The sequence below is a fragment of the Odocoileus virginianus genome, chromosome 4 (assembly GCF_023699985.2).
Source record: "Odocoileus virginianus isolate 20LAN1187 ecotype Illinois chromosome 4, Ovbor_1.2, whole genome shotgun sequence".
Classification (NCBI taxonomy): Eukaryota; Metazoa; Chordata; class Mammalia; order Artiodactyla; family Cervidae; genus Odocoileus; species Odocoileus virginianus.
The window spans coordinates 18558004-18564816 of record NC_069677.1 but is presented as its reverse complement, the minus strand read 5'-3'; the positions used below and the strand labels follow the sequence as shown (position 1 = coordinate 18564816).

At 55.7% G+C, this 6813-nt stretch overlaps 1 long non-coding RNA gene across 1 annotated transcript; it reads left to right on the top strand.

The window, feature by feature from the left end:
- Positions 1-1899: 1899 nt before the first annotated feature.
- Positions 1900-6521, top strand: LOC139034736 (uncharacterized). Its single transcript, XR_011487243.1, has 2 exons — positions 1900-2575; positions 5973-6521. It is a non-coding gene; the product is annotated as an uncharacterized lncRNA (long non-coding RNA).
- Positions 6522-6813: the final 292 nt, after the last annotated feature.

Genomic DNA, 6813 nt, shown 5'->3' with positions numbered 1-6813 from the left:
ATTCGAAAAGGTCCCGCCGCTTCCGTATACGCCAGGGTATATAGGTGCCGCCTCCCTTCCCGCAGGTTGCAGACTCCCTTTGTCTCTTCACTCACCCGCCCCCGGGAGTTCTGCCCGAGAGCGACCGCCCAATAAAGGCCTTCATCAACGGTCCTTAGAGGTGGCTCTTTCTTCCCGCGGCGTTTTCTAACATCTGGCGCCCAACGTGGGGCTCGAGGTGAGGGCCCCCGGCACTCGCCGTCGAGGCCCCCTGGAGCTCCACCGCCGCGGTAGCCCCGGCCCAGGTGGCTGGCCAACTCCCCGGACCACAGGATACGGGGTAAGTCCCCTCGGCTTTGTGGCCTGCCCTCCCTGGCGACCATCTCCTAGGGCCCAGTAACGGGTGCGCACTTACTGGGCCCTCCCGGTCACCAGCTTGTGGGGAGACATCCCCAGAGGCTGAGTAGACCTCTTGCTTCGGCCTCTGGCTTCGGCCTCTTCCGGTCACTGGCTCGTGAGGGAGACGTCCCAAGCGGCTGAGTAGACCTCCGGCTTCGGCCTTTCCCGGTCCCCAGCTCGTGAGGAAGACGTTCCGAACGGCTGCACAGACCTCCGGCTTCCCTTGACACGTCCGAAGACGTTCAGACAGCAGGGGTTGCCTCCACGCCCCGTGGTCGCCATGGGATCGACAGCCTCCAAACCCAAACCCCAATAGTCCACACCCTTAGAGTGCCTGCTGGCTAACCTGCGGACCCTAAGACTAAAGGGATACATCCGCCCCAAGCAGCTCACTTTTCTGTGTTCACAGGCCTGGCCTCAGTATTCCCTAGATAATGGCTCACAATGGCCAGCCACAGGGACATTAGACTTTGACGTCCTCTGTGATTTAGATAATTACTGCCGGAGAACGGGAAAATGGTCTGAAGTCCCCTATGTTCAGGCCTTTTGGGCGTTGTGCTCTCGCCCCACCCTGTGCACCACCTGCGCTCCTAGCCAAATCCTACTCACCATGGCGCCCCCCCCCCCCCCCCACTTCACCCTCCCGGGCCAAGCCAACTCCTCCCGTCTCTGAGTCCTATGCTTTCTCTGTGCCCCCAGAAGATCTGGTGGCCCCCCCTCCCTATACCTCTCCCACGGCCCCCACCCCTTCCTCTCCGGTTCCTGCCCCCTCCTCCCCCACTTCGGCTCCTCTGAGTCCAGCAGCCTCCTCCCCCACTTCGGCTCCTCTGAGTCCAGCAGCCTCCTCCCCCACTTCGGCTCCTCTGAGTCCAGCAGCTCCTTCCCCCACCTCTGCCCCTGTAACTGCCCCGACAACACCTCCCCACACTTCCTCAGTTGATACACAACCGACTGAAACTATACACCCCCCTCTACTCCCATTCTCTATCCTCCATTACCGACCCTGACACCCTCCCCATCACCAGTTAGCTCACACACACGGTCCCATGGACAGTCATCCCGAAATTCTTTTCCCCGTGCCCCAGCTCCCCTACTCCCTCTGAGACAGGTAGCCGGAGCCGAGGGCTTGGCACAGGTCCACGTCCCTTTCTCCCTTCACGACCTGTCTCAGATCGAGGCCAAGCTTGGGTCATTCTCATCCAATCCTACCCATTACATCAAACAGTTCACCCAACTGACCCGCTCATATGCCTTAACCTGGAAAGATATCTATGTAGTCTTAGGTTCCACTACTACCCTAGAAGAGCGACAAGCCATCTGGACGGCTGCTAGAGCCCAGGCTGACCAGAGACACTTTGCTAATCCCTCCCCCGAACGCCCCCCAGGGGCCGAGGCAGTCCCAGACACAGACCCTGACTGGGACTATCAAGAGACTGGGGGAGGCGAACTCAGAGTCAGATATATGGTAGAGTGCCTCCTAGATGGCATGGAAGCCATTTCTAATAAAGTGGTCAACTTCCTTAAGCTGGATGAGATCACCCAGGGCCCTGACGAAAATCCGGCTATGTTCTTGAATAGGCTGACAGAGGCCCTCACCCAATATACCAGATTGGCCCCAGACTCCCCAGCTGGAGCAGTCACCCTGGCCAGTTGTTTTATCTCTCAATCCGCCCCCGACATCCGAAAAAACTAGCCAAGGCCAACAAAGGCCCTCAGACTCCCATACGAGACCTGGTAAAAATGGCCTTTAAAGTTTACAGTGCCTGGGAAGAGACTGCATAAGCTAACCATAAAGCCAGACTAAAACAAAAGGCTGAACTCCAGGCTAGCCTTCTCAACCAACACACCCAGGCTCTGGTAGCAGCCCTGCGGCCGGCAACGGGCTCGGGCCCACAAAAACCCCCACCGGGGGCCTGCTTCAAATGCGGCAAAGAGGGACACTGGGCCAAAACGTGTCCTAACCCGAGACCACCCACAAAGCCCTGCCCAAAGTGCAGGCAACACGGACACTGGGCACGTGACTGTCCCTCGGCCTCTCGGGCCCTGACCCTAGGGGGTAAGGGACCAGAGCGACCTAAGGTGACTCCAAGCCCAGACCCCGCACTACAACTGCTGACCTTCGATGAAGACTGAAGCTGCCCAGACTCGGGAACCCCAATAACCCAAGCCGAGCCCAGGGTAATGCTCCAGGTAGCGGGTAAGTCGATCGACTTCTTGGTTGACATGGGGGCTACCTATTCGGTCCTTCCCTCTTTCAGAGACACCTTACATCCTTCCCGGGTCTCAGTAATGAGAATTGACGGCCAGTCATCATGGCCCCTAGAGACCAAGCCCTTAAACTGTCAATTAGACAACTGCCTATTCACCCACTCCTTTTTAGTTATTCCTTCCTGTCCAACCCCTCTACTAGGGAGAGACATTTTAACAAAACTCAAGGCCACACTTCACCTGACCCCAGGGCCTTCTCCTTCCACAGGCAGGTTCCTGCTGTTGCTAATCCGGTTCTCTGACGCCCAAATAGATCCCCAGGTGTGGGATACCAAGATCCCAACAATTGCCCAACACCAACCCCCAGTCCTCATACACCTTAAAGACCCCACCTGTTTTCCGGCTCGGGCCCAGTTTCCCCTGTCCCAGCCCAACCTTCGAGGACTTAAGCCAATCATCGACCGCCTCCTGGGACAGGGCCTACTGGTACCCACCTCATCCCCATGTAACACCCCCATCCTTCCAGTCCGTAAGGCCTCAGGGGCCTACCGACTAGTCCAAGACCTCCGACTTATTAACGAGGCCGTCGTTCCAACACATCCTTCTGGATGGATCACCCTCCACGAAAAACTGGTCCTCCCTAAACAACAAGCCATCACCATCATAAAGCAGATCCATGACACACTCCATATCGGACCGCGAGCTCTCTTAACTTTTCTTAGCCTGCTCTTCTCCCCTCTTCATCTTAGGCAGGCCATCCAGACCGTACACTGCTCCTGTCTGACCTGCGCAACGATCTCTCCTCAAGGAGGGCTCCGGCCCCCCCCAAGAAACCCACCAGCTAGAGGACATCTGCCTGGTCAAGATTGGCAGGTGGACTTCACTCACATGCCCAGACACCGGGCTTATCGTTAGCTGCTGGTACTCGTAGACACGTTCTCAGGATGGGTCGAGGCCTTCCCTACCTCCTGCGAAACAGCCGCAATAGTATCTGAAACGCTGGTCAAACACATTGTCCCCCGGTTCGGATTCCCTAACTCCCTCCAATCCAATAACGGACCTGCTTTTGTTTCGCAGATAACCCAGCAGGTAGCTGCAGCCCTCAACATCACCTGGCATCTTCACATCCCGTACCGGCCCCAGTCATCGGGTAAAGTAGAACGGGCCAACGGGGTCCTCAAGGCCCACCTCGCCAAACTCGCCTCAGAAGTGCGGCTCTCCTGGGTTGACCTCCTCCCCTTGGCTCTCACCCGCATCCGCACAACACCACACTCAAAGACAGGTTTGACCCCCTTCGAGCTGCTGTACGGCAGGCCCTACCTGCTGACCCATCTGCCCCCAGAAAAACCACCTCCCCTGGCCAATTACCTGCCCCTCTTCACCCGCCTGCGCGCCTTACTCAGGGAACACGCAGATCGGGTCCTGCCACAACCTAGGGACGGTGACGGCCCCATCAGACCACTGTCGCCTGGAGACCAGGTGCTACTCAAGACCTTGTCTCCCGGGCCCCTCCAACCTCGTTGGACGGGTCCTTACACAGTGGTCCTGACCACCCCTACTGCAGCCAAGCTCTCAGGCCTCGAACCCTGGTACCACGTGACCAGGCTCAAACTAGCTCCCCCAGATCTTCCAAAAAGAGAGCCAGGCTTAGACTCAGGTCCAGGGGCTTCGCCAGGACACACATACCAGTCCTCCCTAACGGGGCCCACAAAACTGAAAATCTCCCGGACCCCCTTTCCACCTGCTATCAGAACATGACAGGTACGCTTCTATTGCTTGTGCTCCTTGGTCAGATCTACGGGGAATTTGATGACCCGGCTAAAGCGAGACAAATACTGGCCAGGCAAATGAAAAAGCCTTGCGACTGCGCCAGGGAACTCTCTCTCCCAATATCCCGAGAAAAGGGCCAGACACATCCAATAAGTCAACTGCAGAGACAAAATGGCTTACAACTTTATAGGAGAGGGATATGAGGTTTCTCCAGAGGGGTACACATACATTAAAAAGGCCAATTCTTGGCAATGCGTGCCTGCTGTCCTGCCCCCAGAGCCCCTGCCCTCAGATCAGCTCAAAAATTGTTCCTGCTTAGAATATGAAAGAACTCTCCACTCTCTATGCTACCTCAAAGAAGAAGCACGTCAATGCAGGGGCCCAACGAACAAAATTTATTAAACTACAACCCAGACAGGACACTTCCCTGGTTCATTGGGCCCCCACCTTTCCTCACCGGCATGCCCAAATAAGACAGGTAAAGAGGTCTGCTAGAACCTAAAGGCACCCATACACGTCTCAGATGGCAGAAGAGTCCAAGATATGGCACGAAAAAAAACAAGCCTAACAAAGACTCTAAAAAGTAATGACCATTACTTTCCAAAAGTCCATTACCATCCCCTGGCCCGCAGGGTCCTTTACAATTAGATCCAGCCACTACAAACTTAATACAGTAACATAAAACACCCTAAATCAGTTCAGCCCCGAGTGGGCCCAAGGTTGCTGGATATGCCTAACCGTAAGAACCCCTCGCCCGCTAGCTGTGCCGGCCAACCTCTCCCAACCGGTCAACACCTCTGTAGACCCAGCAGCGTGTTAAGTGACACCACCCTTGCGGGTACAACCGATAAAAGCCTCAATAGGATACTGCCTAAGAGGCCAAATAACGGACAATGAGACAGCTATAGACGTGGGGCTGAGAGACTTTGCCAGCTATACCACAATACAGAACATCACCACCTCAATATACGCCCCTCATCCTCTGATCTTTGTGGAAGAAACCTGGCCTATACTTTCCTCCCCACAAACTGGACTGGAACCTGTGTACTCGCAGTTCTGCCCCCAAACATTGACCTGATATCAGGAAAAGAACCAGTCCCCATGCCCACTCTAGACCATGTGGCCGGGAGGGCAAAACGAGCTGTCCAGATGGTACCCCTGCTGGTGGGACTGGGCTTATCCACCAGCCTAGCAGTGAGGGCGGCAGGGATCGGCCTCTCACAGCACACGTACGCCAAACTCTCCCAACAGATCATATCAGATGTCCAACATGTGGCTGACACCATGTTAGAACTTCAGGGGCAGATAGATTCTCTAGCAGAAGCTGTCCTCCAAAATAGACGTGGGCTAGACCTCCTCACTGCCCGAGAGGGCGGCTTAGGCCTTTTCTTGCAGGAAAGATGCTGTTTCTATGCCAACCGCTCTGGAACAGTCCGGACTAAGATCAAAGAACTGCAAGACGATTTAGAACAAAGGCGCCGGCAGCTCCAAGAGAGCCCCCTCTGGGCCGGGCTCAATGGTTTACTCCCTTACCTCTTACCCTCCCTGGGCCCTATACTCCTACTAGTTATGGGCCTCACCATAGGCCCCTGACTCCTCCAACTTGTTTTTCGCAGGGTCCAAGAAATAGCACAGGCCGCGACTGGACGGGCCATGATACTAACAGCTTACATTCAACTCAATCAAGAAGACATAGACCCACCTCACAATCCTGCATAAGCTGACCTTTCATCCCGACCGGCCCTGACCCCCCACGTCGCCCCCGTCCAGCAGGAAGTAGCCAGAAGACAAACGTCGCCCCTTGTCCTATATCATAAAGGCCGGGATGAAAGGTCACGCTGACTGCCCCCGCCAAAAGATCCCAGATAAGTACCAGGGACAGACATCTACCAATCAGCAGCCCGTTGCCAGGCAGACTGATGGACGCGAAGGTGCCAAGACTCCGGCCAATCAAGAAAAACCGACACGGGACAAAAGGCCAATCAGCACCCTAGAGCCTAACTCCAAGCATATTCGAAAAGGTCCCGCCGCTTCCGTATACGCCAGGGTATATAGGTGCCGCCCCCACTTCCCGCAGGTTGCAGACTCCCTTTGTCTCTTCACTCACCCGCCCCCGGGAGTTCTGCCCGAGAGCGACCGCCCAATAAAGGCCTTCATCAACGGTCCTTAGAGGTGGCTCTTTCTTCCCACGGCGTTTTCTAACAGACCCCGTGGACTGTAGCTTACCAGGCTCCTCCGTCCACGGGATTCTCCAGGCAAGAATTCTGGGGAGACCTGAGTTCAATTCCTGGGTCGGTAAGATCCCCTGGAGAAGGAAATGGCAACCCACTCCAGTATTCTTGCCTGGAGAATCCCCTGGACAGAGAAGCCTGACAGTCTGCAGTCCATGGGGTTGCAAGAACTGTACACGACTTAGCACTATCTTTCTCTCTTTCTATACACACATATACACATACA